At 36.1% G+C, this 17,321-nt stretch overlaps 1 pseudogene; it reads right to left on the bottom strand.

Moving 5' to 3' along the window:
* Positions 1 to 7,817: 7,817 nt before the first annotated feature.
* On the bottom strand, positions 7,818 to 9,443 carry LOC123819649 (annotated as a pseudogene).
* Positions 9,444 to 17,321: the final 7,878 nt, after the last annotated feature.

Here is a 17,321-nt window from a genome sequence, read left to right as displayed (position 1 = left end):
ACAGATAAATCCCTAGACTCAGTTACCATAGGAAATTATCAGTGGCATATGTAGACATATTAGATGGAAACTGCAGAATATCAAAAACAAAAAGATTTTAAAAGTCACAAAAGACAGATTACCTGTAAAATCATACCTCAACACAGTGAAAAGAGCTGTTTCTATAATTTGTATAAATGTAGATGAAGGTGTACTTTTCTGAGGTGACCTTTAGAAAGTCACAGTTTTCCTCCCAGAAAGAGATTCCTGATACATGAGTAATATAATTTTCTGGGTTACCATAAATTAGATTTTTGAATTTTTATGCACTTTCTTGTGATCTTCCAATGCCCTAGCATTCTTCACTTGATCTTCTATATGGTTAAGTGGTAACATGCCCTATTTATGGATTACAATTCATGCTTAGCTGCCTACCTATACACCAAAACTGTTCTCTCCAGAATTGCCCTTTATGTAGATGCCAGTGAGGCTAGATCATCTGGAGTCATCTGACTGCTATGGTGTAGGTTTAAAAGCAGTTATCTGTGTACCAGCAAATCTTCATCACCTTTGTTTTCCTCATTTCTCTGTCAGAAGCTTGAGACAAAATTCTTCCCACCAATAAGCCATACCAAGAAGTGGTCTTATAAAAATGTGTTTTATCTGTAATATTTTTGTGAATGTATTTCAAAGGTTAAAGTGAATGGTAGGGTTAGATTAGATAATTAATATGAAACATCTCATACAAAACCAGAAAATAATACCTGCTTTACAGTGCATAGCCCCCTTGATTGAAAAATCCACTTCTTTCAAGATGTGTCAAACTCCTTAATCCTGAGTAAGATATTTTGATGCTTCTTTCTCTCTTCCCCTCTAGGTACAGCTAGTGTCAACCTCTCCTCCCACCCTACATCTGGTCAAACTGAAATATTTTCTGTTCCAGAAAGAGAAAACTTATCTCAGCACATATAGTTACATTTCCCTAAAATATATTTCTTCTATTACTCTATAACCTACTTACTTTCTAGTCATACTAGTAGATATGGATTAAGGTTGTTCCCCTCCCCCCCCAACAATTCCCAGCTATTTCATCAGTGCTTTGATGGGTAGTCTATTCAACATAGTACTAAAAGTTTTACCCACGTCAATCAGCCAAGAAGAAAAAAATAAAAGGCATCCAAATTGGTAAGGAAGAAGTAAAAATATCATTATTTGCAGAAATATGATACGTATGCACAGAAACCTAACAATTAAGTCAAAATACTACTAGAAATTATGAATGAATTCAGTAAAGTAGTAGGATACAAAATAAATATCCAGAAAACAGTTGCATTTTTATATATCAATAATGAATATCAGAAAGGGAAACTAAAAAAATAATCCCATTCACATTGCTTAAAAAAAAAAATACTTAGGGCCCTGGCTGGGGTGGCTCAGTGAATGGAGTGCCAGCCTGTGAACCACAGGGTTTCTGGTTGGATTCCCAGTTAGAGCACATGCCTGGATTGTGGGCCAGGTTATGGTGGGGGCAGGGGGCTTGAGAGGCAATCACACATTGATGTTTCTCTCCCTCTCTTTTTCCCTCCCCATCTCTCTAAAAATAAATAAATAAAATTTTTAAAAACTTTTTAAAATAACTGGAAATAAATTTAACTCAGGTGTAAAAGACCTACATTCAGAAAACTATAAGGTGCTGAAGAAAGAAATTAAAGAAGATACAAATAAGTGGAAGCATATACCCTGTTCATGAATAGGAAAAATTAACCCTATTAAAATGTCCATACTACCCAAAGCAATCTATAGATTTAATGCAATTCTAATCAAGATACCAAAGACAGAACTAGAACAAATATTCCAAAAAAAATTATATGGAGTCACAAAATATCCTGAATAGCCACAGCAATCTTGAGAAAAAACAACAAAATTGGAGGAATTGTGCTACCTGATATTGAACTATACTACAAGGCCACAGTAATCACAACAACATGACACTGGCAAAAAACAGACTTATAGATCAATAAAACAAAATAGAGAGCCCAGAAATAACCCATGTCTTTATGGTTAATTAGTACTTGACAAAGGAGGCAAGGATGTGCAATGTGTTAAAGACAGCCTGTTCAATAAATGGTGCTGGAAAAATTGGACAGATACATGCCAAAAAATGAGAATGGACCACCTTTTTATACCAAATAAAATAATAAAATCAAAATGGATTGAAGACTTAAGGAAAACACTAAAAGCAATAAAATTCCTATGAGAAAATATAGGCAAAAAATATTTGACATTTCTCTTAATAATATTTTTTTCTGATATATCTTCTTGGGCAAGGAAAGTGAAAGAAAAAAAATGAACAAATTAGACTAAGTCAAACTAAGAAGATTTTGCACAGCAAAAGAAACCATCAATGAAACAAAAAGACAACCTACTGAATGGAGGAAGATATTCACTGATGATACATCTGACAAGAGGTTAATATTCACATTTTATAAAGTACTCATACTACTTAACACCAAATAAACAAACAATCCTTTTTAAGACTGAGCAAAGGATCTCAGTAGACACTTCTGCAAAGAGGACATACAGATGGCTAATAAACATATGAAAAGACTCAACATCACTTATCATCAGAGAAATGCAAATTAAAATCACAAAGAAATAATGCTTCACACCTACCAGAAAGGCTATTATCAATAAATCAATAAACATCAAGTGTTGGTGAGAATGTGGAGAAAAGGGACCCCTCATGCACTGTTGGTGCGATGCAGATTGGTGCAGCCACCATGGAAAACACTATGGAGGATCCTTAAAAAATTAAAAATGAAACTACCTTATGACTCAGGATTTTTATTTCTGGGTATATATAAACTCAAGCACTAATTCAAAAGAATATATACATTCTTATGTTCTTTACAGAGTTAGTTATAATAGTCAAGATATGAACCAACCCAAGTGCTCAACAATAGACGAGCAAATAAAAAATTGTTACATACATACAATAGAATATTATTGGGAATTATGACATATAATGAAATCTTACCATTTGTGACAGCATGGACGGACCTGTAGAGGGTATTATGCTAAGTGAAAAAGCTCAGGGAAAGACAAATACTATATGATTTCATATGTTTGTAATCTAAAGAGCAAAAAAAGTTTTAAGAAACAAAATTGAAATAGACTCCTGAACACAGAGAGTGGACTGGTGGTTGCCAGATGGGAAAAGAATTGGGGGACTTAGTGAGCAAGGTAAAGGGATTAAAAAGTACTAATTGGTAATTATAAAATAGTGAGAGGGTTATAAAGTACAGCATAGAAAATATAGTTAATAATATTGTAATAACTATGTATGGTGCCAAGTGGGTACTGGAAATATTGAGGGGACCACTTTGTAAAATATATGATTGCTTAAACACTGCTGTACACCTGAAACAAGTATAAAATACAATAACATTGAAAGTAAACTATAATTGAAAAAATAATAGCAGATTATTCCACTTGACATAGATTAGTTGTGCAAACTCCTTGTTTCATGGCTGAAGCCCTGTCATTTACGAGACTCTGGAGGGAACTTGGATTGTTTAATTTGTTGTGAATATTTATTGTTTGTTTCCTTTCCTTTGCTGTAAGATGAACTCTTACTAAGAGGTAAGAGGTAAACTCTCAGGAAAAATTAAAACAAAAACTTTCTGTGGTTTTTAAATTTATTTATTTTAATCAAAGACTAACAGAAAAGCAAAGGAGCTGAAATAGTATATAAAAATTATGCCTTTTTATTTGTTTTTTCTTTTTGTTTTTTGAGGGCCACATTAAAAGCAAAGATTATAAAGGCTCTGTGCGTAGACTGCCTCCAGAACTTTAAGGCTTTGAGGCAGGCCTTTGCTCCACAGTAGAGAATCACCATGGAATTCCAATCTTCAGATTACTTTGAGGATGACACAGACTGTCACCCATGCCTGTGAACCCAAAAGAGTTTTCCTAGACCCTCAGAAAGGATTAGGAAGCTCTTTAAGCCCAGTGATTGCTCTACACAGTGGACTATACCCTCATTATCCTCTGAAGCTTATTGAAGTTACATGTGCAATAGAAGCTGGTTGCAGGATGAATCAAGCAAAACCATCCTTGGAGATATCATACATATGTATTAACTAAGACTTTAAAAAGACTTTGATAATAGCACACCACCAGATTGAATTGTCAATAGATTAATTCATGCATAGAAAGAATTGAATCTTTTTTGTCATCACTCACAAGGCAAGATTAAAAATAGAGCAAAGGAAGCAATCTCAGAAGTTAATTACTGTCTTCACTAAAGTATGTTACTTTCTTCATTTAATACACATTTATGTTATATGATAATACAATATTTTAAAAGGTTGTATGCAAGGTGTTATATGCAAAAAACAAAAGCTATAACTATTATTTAGTAAGCACAAGTATTCATAAAAGATCAAAGCAATGCAACTAAACAAAAGCCTTGCATCTAAATTGCAAAGAAAAAGAATGCAAGCAAAAAGTTTAGGTGTAAAGAATAGGAAAAGAGCCCTGGCTGGCATAGCTCAGTGGATTGAACACGGGCTGCAAACCAAAGTGCTGCAGGTTCGATTCCCAGTCAGGCCACATACCTGAGTTGCAGGCCATGGCCCCCAGCAACCTCACATTGATGTTTCTCTCTCTCTTTCTCCCTCCCTTCCTTCTCTAAAAATAAATAAATAAAATAAAATAAAAGTAGGAAAAGAAATTTGAGCTCTTGATAAGAGGGATTGCATTTTCTTCATATGTATTCTAATTTCAGCATAGCACATGGTAGATGTTCAGTCAATACTAATTGGACTGAACTGTTTGTTGAACAAATCAAGAATCACAAAAAGAAGGTAGGCAACCCCAGAAGACACTGTAAGTCTTTTATATGAGGAGCTTACAAATTAGAGGACATGGACCAAATGATGCCTACCACAGAACAGAGCCATGCATATTTCTGCTTTTACACTACCCTGTAGCCCATAAAATCTAGTGTATTTCCTATTTGATCTTTTACTCTCTGACCCTTTACAGTAAAATACTTACTATCTGGTTCTTTATAGGGTCAACTTCTGTCTTGTACGTTAACTTATATTATGAAATGGAGAGAATATCCATGGCCTTCCATCAATAAACCTTCTCAGCATCATCAATTTCAGCCTGGTTTATATTATAAAACTCATGTGCCCTTAGGAAATGGGCATAGTAATTGGATAATGTTGCCAAACATGAATGGGAAAAAAATGAGAAGCATACAATAGACACATTTAAAAACTCTGGACTCTTAAGCTATCTTTATATATTTTTTAGTCCTTTTTTTGTGCAGCTGCTCCATCTGGGTATTTCTTTCTACTTTGTCTTCCAGCTCACTAATTTAATCCTCTGCCTCATCAAGCCTGCTTGTAATTCCTTCATGACAGCATGGATGGAACTGGAGAGCATTATGCTAAGTGAAATAAGCCACGTGGTAAGACACAAATACCAAATGATCTCACCTATAAGTGGAACCTAATCAACAAAACAAACAAGCCAACAAAATATAACCAGAGACACTGAAATAAAGAACAAACTGACAATAACCAGAGGGGAGAGGGATAATGGGGGGAAATACGGGAAGGGCCATCAAGGAACATGTATAAAGGACACATGGACAAAGCCAAAGGTTTGAGGGTAGAAGGTGGGGATGGGTGGGGTGGAGGGCATGGTGGGGGGAAAATGGAGACAATTATATTTGAACAACAATAAAAAATACACTATAAAAATAAATTAAAAAATAAAAACTTGGGACTCATATAGTTCTGAGATGGAATCCTGGGCTCCAAGATCTGTAAGCAGTGAGATTTGGGGCAAGTTACTTAACTTCTATGTATCCATTTCTCATCCATAAAACAGGAGTAGAAATGTTTATTTCTAGCTATAAGGATTAATTGAAATAACCAATTTAGAGTGCCTGGTTAGTAATGTGTTCAGTAAATATCTTCTATTTTTTTCACAAGACCAGCCAATTCATTAAACTTCACTTTCTGGGCTCACCCCAGTGGTACTAAAGAAGTTAGAAAGTAGATAATTTTTCAAATTTTTCATCTAAAAGTAAAGATGAATTATTTACACATTGGCACCTAACCTTCTACAGTCCTCAATATACAACAACATAAACCACATAAGAAAATTAAACTGGAGTGCACGTGCTTTGTTACAAAAGTCCTTAGACTCAGAGGTTAGAAACTAGTCTGGTTCCAATGCTCAATGGGGTGGGAGACTTCGTCTATGAAAACATAAAAATCTCTGAAATTAAAAATCTGTGGTGTTGCAATAAGAATAGGCAGATGATTAAATGGAAAAGAAGCAAGTACAGAAAAATGTGTGTATGTGTGTGAGTATTCAGATTAATAAGGAAATATCAGAACATTCAATAAATGAATTGCTGACACTGACTAACGATTTGGAGGAAAAAATAGAGTTATGTCCCAAATACATTATGTACAAAACACTAAATCCATATGGATTAAAAGTTATTATTTTAATAATAAAAATAAGAAAGAAACATTAAAAGAAAATAGAATGTATCTTTATATGAGAATATGGAAGTCCTCATAAATAAATCACATCTTCTGGGCCAACAAAATAAAAAAGATGACAAATTTGTTAGTATAATAATTGAAGACATTTTTATGATTACAAAAATTCTAAGTAAAATTAAAGGATAAGATATATAATGGAAAAATTTACTGTAATACACAAAAAACAAAGGTGTGATGTCAAGAATATATGTAAAAACTCCTGCATAATAAGTAAATAAACAAAAACAGGTATGGATATGAACAAATAATTTATAAATGAAAAACTACAAATGACCATTACAGAAAAAAGAGTTACTCCCTTATCTGGAATCAAAATTAGAAAAATTTTTAGTCACATTTTTCCATGCATTAGCATGTTAAAAAAATTTTTAAAGATTTTACTCATTTATTATTTTTAGAGAGGGAAGGGAGGGAGAGAGAGAGAGAGAGAGAGAGAGAGAGAGAGAGAGAGAGAGAGAGAGAGAGAGGGAAACATCAATGTGTGGTTGCTGGGGGCTGTGGCCTGCAACCCAGGCACGTGTCCTGACTGGGAATCAAACCTGCAATGCCTGGTTCGTAGCCCGCACTCAATCCACTGAGCTATGCCAGCCAGGGAGCATGTTAAAAATTTTTAAGTTTGAAAATATTCAGTGTGTGTCAGGACGTAGGGAAAATGGACATGTTCATTGAAATAACACTAATAGACAATTAAAAAGTAATTACTTTGTATCAGGCAATGCCATAAGAATATATATATGCTTAAAAATTTTATACAATGAACACTCTTTTTTGCCCTATTTTGCAAATGATATAATCATGCTACAGAGAGTTTAAATAACTTTCGAAGACCAACTTAACTACCAAATAGCCTTTTCCCATTGCATGGAAGAGCAGTTGACCATATGCATGAGTTTATTTCTGGGCTCTCTATTCTGTTCACTTGGTGTATTTGGCTGTCTTTATGCCAGTTCCACACTATTTTAATTATTTTAGTTATATCCTATATTTTGAAATCAGGAAGTATAGTGTTTCTAGCTTCCTTCTCTTTTCTCAAGATCACTTTGAATATTCTAAGTGTTCTGTGGATCCATATACATTTTTTTCTATTTCTCTAAATTACTATTGAGATTATGAAAATGTACCATTTTGAGGTATATTGACTGTAATTCACTTTGGGTAGTATATGTATACAGTTGAATATTTTGGAAATTGGGAAAGAGGAAATAATCTTTAATGTCTATTTTTTTCAAATGCACCAGACAATCATGCAATGCTGCCAGTTTTGGATGCAGCCCTAGGCCACAGTCCTCACACTCTTTAGCAGCTGGTCCTGTGATGGCAGAACATGTCATCTCCACTTTATTGTTTACTATTGTTATAGGGTGCAGCCAAGAGGGGTCCCAAATAGGGATTTGGAATGGGGCCCAGAACTCAGGGTGTTCAGGAAATATTAGGGTGTCCTCACCCCTCCCCTGCACAGGTGTGGGTTGGGGGAAGGGACACACGGAGCAGGGCCATTGAGGGCTGTTTTGCATAGCAACAGCTTTGCAGCTAACCTCTGGAGTGGTCATTTAACATATCTATAACCTTTAATTGGTCACTTAGATATGTTAAATAGCTGTGGCCATGCTCTGAGCCAGGGGGATGGAAGTAACTTCCCCCCCAAGATGTAACTGGGAGGGCAGGTCCTCCTAGTTACAGCGCCTGCACGAGAGCTTGGAGATGATTGGCTCCATGATGTGGGGCTATGCCTATCTGGACTCACTATGGCAGCCCAGTAAAGCTGGAAGGATATGAGAGTGCTGGCAAGTGTAGCCAATGGTGGGAGGAGTCAGAAATGGGGCTATAGAGGAGGATTGGCGTGGGGATTTAAATCAAGATGTGGCAGCCATTGTGGAAAGAGGACCACAGCCAGTGCAGAGAGAGAACCACTCCGTCTTTAGCAGAGTGGGGACTCCTGCAGCCCTATGAGAGAGAATCACCATGCGGCTTTAGCAGAGAACCGCCACTCGGCTTTGGCAGAGTGTCAACCCCTCGGTCCTCGCAGCCATTGTGGAGAGAGAACCATGTGGCTGTGGCAATAGAAAGGAGAGAGCCACGCAACTGAGGACATGTAAGAGATCCATGCGGCTTTGCCAGAGTGGGGAACCCCACAACGTTAGTAGGGGGAACCACCACCTGGCTTTAGCAGAGATCCCAGCAGCACAGCTGATGATGCTGGGAACCAAGGGAGGCCTACCAGCCGAGATGGATTACTGGGAAGAACCAGGGGCTGCCTGAGCCATGGACTTCTATTTCTTTTCCTGAGATATGGTACCCCAGACTGGGCAAAGTGGGGAAGGAAGGACTGTGTGTGTTTGTGGGTGTTTTAAGGGACTTGGGGATTTTGATGAAGACATTAGGTCACTACTTTAAATTTGTGTAGCATTAAATAAACATTTTCTTTCCTTTTCATGAATCTCTGGCTTTGAGAGATGTCTTTCCTATAAGATGGCAGACATAATGAACCTGGGGGGTTCCTTTCGGTAATAGTATATTGCCTTTGCCCACCCCCGACCCTTGTGTTCTGTAACACATAACCCCTGTATTATCTTCCAAATAAAGAAACATGCTATGTTTTCTCCACTAAGACTTCCATTATTGAATTACCACCACTGAATGTACCTCTTTTCCGAGCTCTGTTTGCCTTTTTTGACTGTGGTCATCACCATGTCACCCATACCAGCACCAGGAAGTCTGTTCAGTTGTCCCTTGTTCCTCTTTACAAAATAATATACAGATTTTTGGTGCCTGTGTTATCAACACAGTTGATCCTGGCTTCTACTGGAAGAAGACCCAGGAAAATCCCAATTTTGCACTGGAGGACCCACCGCGTTCTTGCTTAGACATCTTGAATGTCAGAAAGAAACCCAAATGAATATTGATCAATCTTAAAAATGAAGAACTCTAACCGTTTCCAGCAATTTAGGGGGTCCTGGAACACATTATACTAAGAGAAATAAGTCATTTAAGTATTTAAGGAGAATAAGTACAGCTTTATTTCTCTTATGTGAGGCATCTAAAAGACTTAGAGGAGCAGTCAACAGATTGATGGTTGCCAGGGGACAGGAGAGAAGGATATGGAGAGTTTCTGTTCCATGAGTAGACAGTTACAGTTACAAAAGATGTGTAAGTCCTAGAGTGTCAATAATGAACAGTAAGTTATTGTATATTAAAATCTGTTAAGAAATTAGAACTAATGTGCCCTTACCACAAAACAAATGAACAAACAAACAAAAAAAAATGAAGGGATACAAGCAAACTTTGGGATGTGATGGATAGGTTTATTACTTCGATTGTGGAGATGGTGATGCTGGTGTATGCATATGTCCAAACTCAACAATTTGCATACCTTAAATATAAACAGCTTTTGAAAATCAATTGTACCTCAGTGCAGCTGATTTAAAAAGCAGATGTGTGTATCCATAAATAGGAATATAGAAAAATCATTAGAAAATGACACATGAAATTAAGTAAAATGTGATTATGGAAAATGTGCACAGGAGCAGACACATTTTTCATCATATGCTTTTTTGTGTATTAACTTTTATGAAGAAAATATATTCATAAGTAAACTATGATCCTTACAAAATTTGTTTAAAGACATTCACACTACCTACCATTTCATGGAGACCTTTCTTTAGAAATGAGTCATTAATTCAATGGAGTATCTTTTGCATACACAGATTTGCCAGTTATAAAATTTAAAGATTGTAAAATCACGTATATTCACAAAGGCCTAATTTTGGCGTTTGAGATTAAGTTTATGGAGAAAATACTCACTAGCTTTATATTTCAGATACCTTATATAATACATTAAGCAAAGTAATTCTTGCAAAGTACTCGAAGATGGAAGTAACATTTCTCAAAGCGTGTTTCCCTATTTAAATTAAACCCCAACATCATTTTTCCTGAATGGTCCAAAATAATGCCTGTATTTTCTTTATGAGTTTGGTTAGCTCTTATTTGGTTTTGATAACTGATGGCAAGAAGTGTGATAACTCCTGTTTATACTCTGAGTTTTATTCCATAGCCTGCTAAAACAGAAAGAAATGTTAATCACTCCTCCATCCAAGCCCAAAATAGAATAACTAAACTTCAGGAAACAATCTTTACCTCTAAACAAGTTTATTCTCTCAGATCTTTTCTCCCAGGATGCATACCTCAACATTACACCTTGCTGAGCTCATAGACCAAAGCAAGCTGCGCACATCCTTGATCTGCTTTTGATCTTGTCTTCTGACACATATATCATTTTCTCTAATGGCAAAAACAGGAAAAACTTGCTCTCAACTCATCTCCCATTGACTCTCCAAAGTGAATTTATTTTTTTAAATTTTATTATTGTTCAATTACAATTGTCCCCATTTTCTCCCATTACTCTCCCCTAAACCTGCCCACCCTACCTCTCCCACATTCAATCCTCCCCACTATTGTCCTTGTCTATGTATCCTTTATACATGTTCCTTGACTTGACCCTTCCCCTTCTTTTCTCTGCTATTCCCCTCCCCCTGCCTCCTGTCATTGTCATTTTGTCTTTATTTCCATGTCTCTAGTTCTGTTTTGCTTGCTTGTTTGTTTTGTTGATTAGGTTCCACTTATAGGTGAGATCGCATGGTATTTGTGTTTTACCGCCTGGCTTATTTCACTTAGCATAATAGTCTCCAGTTCCATCCAAGCTGTTGCAAAAGGTGTAAAGTTCATCTTTCTTTCTACTGTGTAGTATTCCATTGTATAAATGTACCACGGCTTTTGATCCACTCATTTACTAGTAGGTATTCAGGCTGTTCTCAGCACTTGGCTATTGTAAATAATGCTGCTATGAACATTGGGGTGAATTTGGTTGGTTTGAACTTGCATAGAAAGCTGTTCTGCTCAAGCCTATCTTTAAGGCCTCTCAAAACAACTCCTCAGCTCAGGTAAAGAAAGAACTTGAAGTGGATTGAGCACAGGCTGTGAACCAAAGTGTCGCAGGTTCTATTCCCAGTCAGGGTACATGCCTGGGTTTCAGGCCATGACCCCCAGCAACCACACATAGATGTTTCTCTCTCTCTCTCTTTCTCCCTCCCTTCCCTCTCTAAAAATAAATAAATAAAATCTTAAAAAAAAAGAAAGAAAGAACTTGAAGCCAGTGCTGTCTGAGAAAGGATCTTTTATTTAAAAATTTTTATTAAATTTATTGGGTTGACATTTATTAATAAAATTATATAGGTTTAAAGTGTACAATCCTATAATACATCATCAGTATATTGTATTGTATGTTAACAACCTAAAGTCAGATCTCCTTCCATTGCCATATATTTGATTCCCTTTACCTTCTTCTACCTTCCCTCATCCCCCTTTCCCTATGGTAACCCCCACACTTTTGTCTGTGTCTATGACTATGGACCTTGAGAATATCATATTAGGTGAAATAAGACAGAAGGTCAAGAACCATAATATTTGACACATTTGTGTGATATAAAACTGAAAGCAACAAATGAACAAGACAAACAAACAAAAACTCATAGGCACTGAGCCAGCATCTTGACTCTCACAGTGAATATCCATAACAAAACTGAATGTGAAGTCATTTAGACATATGTCTGTTTCCACAGCTTTGAGAAAGGAGCATACGATTGGGAAATTAGAGGATGAGTGCTGGAAACAATCGGCCTGGGATTGAATCCTGGTTTCCTCATTCTCTGCCTGTTTGACTTTAGGTAGATACCTACATGTTCTGTTTTCTCAACTGTAATATTAAAATTAAAAAATAGTTCCTATTTCACAGGCATATTGTGAAGATTAAGTGAAGTAATATATACATAAAGCCTTTAGAAAAGTGCCTGATACTCAGTGGCTCTCAAGAATGGCATCTTTGCATTAGCATTTCACCTCTATATGCAAAGGTTTATAAAATAGGACTGCTGTGGGCTGAATTGTATTCCTTTAAATTTTGTATGTTGAAGGCCTAACCTTCAGTATCTCAGAATGTAATAATATTGGGATGCAGGTTTTTAAAGAGGCAATTGAGGTTAAATGAGGTCCTAAGGGTGAGGCCCTAATAAAATAAGACTGGTATTCTTATAAGAAGAAGAGCAGAGAATAGTCCATGTGAGGTCACAGCAAAAAGGCAGCTATCCACAACATAAGGAATTAGGCCCCATGTGGAAAGCAAACCTGCTGATGCTGTGATGTTGGACTCCAAGCCTGTAGAACTGTGAGAATATAATTTTTGTTGTTTTACTCAATTGGTCTATGGTATTTTACTATGGCAGCTTTAGCAAACTAAAAGGATACATTTGCTAATTGATTTCTACCATTTTTGAAGCTACATACTTTGCAAAAATATAGTAATACCTTTCATGTTCTTACAATCTAATAGGGAAAATAGAAAAAAAAATAAAAAGGGTATATGGACTGGTGGAGTAGAGAAGGGAACAAATAGCTTTAGGTATTTTAGCCTTTTAAGAAAAAAAAAAACTAAGACAAACCTACGGCCTAGACACTAAGTGATTCATGGAAAACAAATAGTTAATTTAACATCCTGTTGTATTTGTTTTTATTTCACTAATTGTAACATTTTACAATTTAAAGACCGCAATTACCTTTCCCTGAATATTTACACTTGACCACATTTACTTTCCATCCCTTTGTATCACTTCTTAGAGCTGTTACTCTAAATATTTGCAGACTTTAGAGATTTTCTAATGCAATTGCTTTTTCACTAAAACTTCTGAAGCCTTATGTGCCTAAGGTAGTTTTCATCGCACACTTATATTTAAGTGAATGTCACTGAAATGTTGTTGCTGTTCTCTGCTGTGAAGGGGCAGGTAACAATATCCACAAAGCCTTAAGGGGAAAAGACAGGGGCAGGACTTTAATTATTTTCCTTCAACCTGTTCCCACTATTGCCCAGTGACCTTCCTTCCAGGCAGTATCTGCTACCTCCCCCCAACACACACCAACTCAAGATGGTCTTCAGTCACTCCCACAGTTTTATATTCTGGAGTTGGTTCCTATGATCCATGCTTTGCTTTCTCACTTCTAGCATTTTTCCAGGTTAAGTCCCATGGGGGAAGTGGTGATAGCCAGGAACACTTGCTAGTTTACTCTCTTGGCAGAAGTAAAAATGTGTATATTCTAACTCTACACTTAACATAACTACATAAACCTGAATATGCATTTGTTCATACTTCACATACATTTTCACCTAAGCATACCTCTAGACCCTACTTTGTATGGCTGTTACATATGTTATGTCAATGGTATTCCAAAGACAGTATAGATGTGCCAGCATCTCATTCTTTCAATATAAACATTTTCATTAATCAGAAAGCACTTCCAGGGTTTTTTTTCTTCCCAAAAGCAAGAAAATTAAAACCCCAAATAATAATAAACAATCACATCCAAATAGAATTGTACAGATTCACAGAGAAATCAATAACAGGATTCAAGAAGCACATCTCTCCCTCCCTATAAAAATTACAAGAAAGTGGCTATTTGCATATTGCAAGCAAATGAACAGATATGAAATTGTAATGAGTAAAAACAGGATGAGATAAACAAGGAATCCACAGAGGCTTTAAATCAGAAAGTGAACATGTAAGCCTATGCAAACATCAGCAATTTAAAGATATTCTAGAGGTCATTTTTCATCAACATGGTAGATTTAACTTAATAAAAAAATGGGGACTGGGTATGGAGTATATGACTGTAAAAGGTAATAATGACAATTAGTTTCTTTAACAGGTTTTATAGCCCAAACTATAAAATATCAATCTTCAAACTTTTTAATATTCCAAAGTTGTTTGACTTACAGATGAAACTCCTGCTTATCACATTGGAGGTTAATTATTTTTGATTAATTTAATTTCTATTTGTTAATCTTATTAGAAGAACTTTTATTTGGTAAAATGAACCACTCCCATCCTTTTAGGACTATATCTCAAATACAACGTTGTTTTGTTTTGTGTTCCAGCCATTGTAACATTCCATCCTGAGTGTAGAAAACTAAGACTATCCACATCCTTCTTCACTCACAATGAGAGATTAAATAGTATAAAACAGGGAAACCTCATCTGCTCCTTACAGCCAGAAGGAGGAAAAAATGAGTAGAATTACAAGCTGTAGATAATTTATCCTTACATTAATGACACAGATTTATAAAAATATCCTACAAAAATCGTGAATAGTAGTTTCTAGAGTTGCCATGACAGATTGCCAAAAATGGGTGGCTTACAACAACAAAAGTTCATTCTCTCACAGTTCTCGTGGTCTGAGGCCTAAAATCAAGCTATTGGCAGAGCCTCAGAAGTCATTAGCTCAGGGCCTACCCTAATCCAGTATGGCTTCATTTTAAGTAATTGCATCAACAAAGACCCCATTTGCAAATAAGGTAACAAATATCAGGGGTGATGATTTGAACTTTTTTTGGCTTAAACAAACAGGCATTTATTATCTCATATAACATTAAGTCCATAAGGAGGGCCGACTTCAAAGCTGCTTGACTTAGTAGCTCAGATATCAACAAGGAGCTAGATTGTGTATGAATCTGTGATTTATCATTCACAAATCTGTATCATTATACATTGCTTTACCTTCAGACTAGTTCTCTTCCTGGTCATAGATGGCTGCTAATAGAAAATGGGAAATATTTGTGCCTTGCATTCATGTTACATGAAAGGGAGAGGGGTAAGCTGATGAATGAATGGAGGAGGGAAGATAAGAGAGTTAATTCCCTCAAATATGGAATATAACTTTTTCCATCTAATTGATTGGGCCACATTGTGATCAATAAGAGCCACCAGACAAATACCACACACTAATTTGATTAATTAAAATTTATATCCAGAGTTAGTAGTGAGGTCAACATCCTTCTGAGTCACAAGGGCTACATAGGAGAAGGATTAATTTTTGGACAGAATTTAAATTTCTTTAGGAAGAAGAAAGAAAGGACTGACAGAGTCCCTGGGAAAAAAAAAAGCATTACATTTTATGTAATTTCTCTATCGCTGTGATGTCATATTTGGTAATATTTTTTACAGAACATATATTTCAGTGGATACAATTAAGCCCAGTAGACTCTGAAATAAGCTTACTCTACTAACCACAGAACTAAACTAGAATCATATGACTTTTCCTGAGAGCAGCTGAGTTGTCCAATCACTTCTACCATCAAGCCACACAATTCTAACATTTTATATCCTTAACAGTTCCAATATATCTCATCTTACTTTTATTATTTAATTTAAATCTTCATGAACTTTTTGAGACAAAGCAGTATCACTCAATTAGTCTGTTTCTCCATTCTCTCTCTTTTTTAAAGCATTTTGTAAAGAAAGCATATTTTTAAAGATTTATTTATTTATTTATTTTTAGAGAGGGGAAGGGAGGGAGAAAGAGAGAGAAACATCAATGTGCGGTTGCCTCTTACGTGGCCCCCACTGGGGATGTGGTCTGCAACCCAGACATGTGCCCTGACTGGGAATCAAACCTGCGATGCTTTGGTTCGCAGCCCGTGCTCAATCCACTGAGCTACGCCAGCCAGGGTTTACCATTCTCTTTTCCAAGTACAAACTGTCCTCCAAGTGTAGACAGATTAATTTGCCTAAAACGTATGGGAGGGAAGTGGGGAGGGTTGGGAGGGGGGACTGGATTTGGAGTAAAAGGGAGAAAACTGTATTTGAACAATGATTAAAATAAAATTTAAAAAAAAGGAAAAAAAATTTGCCTAAAACGTAACATGGATTACGTAATTCTGCTTCTTAACACATTCCAATGGATCCCAGACTACCTGTAAGATAAAGTTTAAAGTCCTTAGCAAAGCATTTGAGGTCTTTCATCACTTATTTGTCCCTTGCTTACATCTTCAGCTTTGCCCTAAACCTGCACTCTATTCTTGTTATAATGAGTATCTTGCCTTTCCAAAACTATACTAGTTTAATACATATTGACTTTTCTTTTGCCTGGGGATTTCCTTTTTGTTTTAATAATAACTTTCTTTTCTTTCCCTTTATGCCAAGTCCCAACCTTTGACTAATCTGGATAAAGAAAAATACTTGAATAGTTTTAGCTCTCTGCTAAGTAAAACACATTACCCACCTGGACCAGTGCTTCTCCCCTTCAGTAGGTCTGATGCAGTAGGTCTGGGTTTCCTAGCAGCAGATTATAATGTCCAGGTGATGAGTGGCATATAAGTAGTGAGGACACAGAGAAGCGATCCACATCTTTAGCTAATAACAATGGTTTTCCCTGCTTTGGCATTTGACTCCTTCTGCATCAACTGGTGCTGAGATCCTCAGCTCCTGCTAAGTCACATTCTGAATCCCTTTTCATTTATGTCTGTCTTTAAATTGCTACAGAAAATTACTGTCTCATTTTCAAGTCTAAATTACAAAAGGAATGACAGAGAAAATAGGCTACATTCAAACTATGAAGCATCAATGAGAGTTATAGAATTTCTGCATGGTAGGAACTTAAGAGGGGTCATCTGGTTTGAGGAAGTGAATCACTGGAAGACAATGTTGAAGATTATTTTCTATAGACTTCTACACTAATACTAAAAAAACCATCAATTTTCCATATCAAATAACAAGGAAGGAGTTAAGATCAGGGAAAGCCATCACCATATTCTAAGACTAAATTTGATTCCACCATTGTAAAATAGGAGGTTAAATATAAGAATATATTTCCAAATAGTCTTTAAGCTAGCCTTCCTCATTTAAAAAATTGTACCTGCAAAATTTC

This window comes from Phyllostomus hastatus, unplaced genomic scaffold (assembly GCF_019186645.2).
Source record: "Phyllostomus hastatus isolate PE091 unplaced genomic scaffold, TTU_PhHast_1.1 phas_contig_34, whole genome shotgun sequence".
Lineage (NCBI taxonomy): Eukaryota > Metazoa > Chordata > Mammalia > Chiroptera > Phyllostomidae > Phyllostomus > Phyllostomus hastatus.
This window is presented reverse-complemented; position numbering and strand designations above follow the sequence as displayed.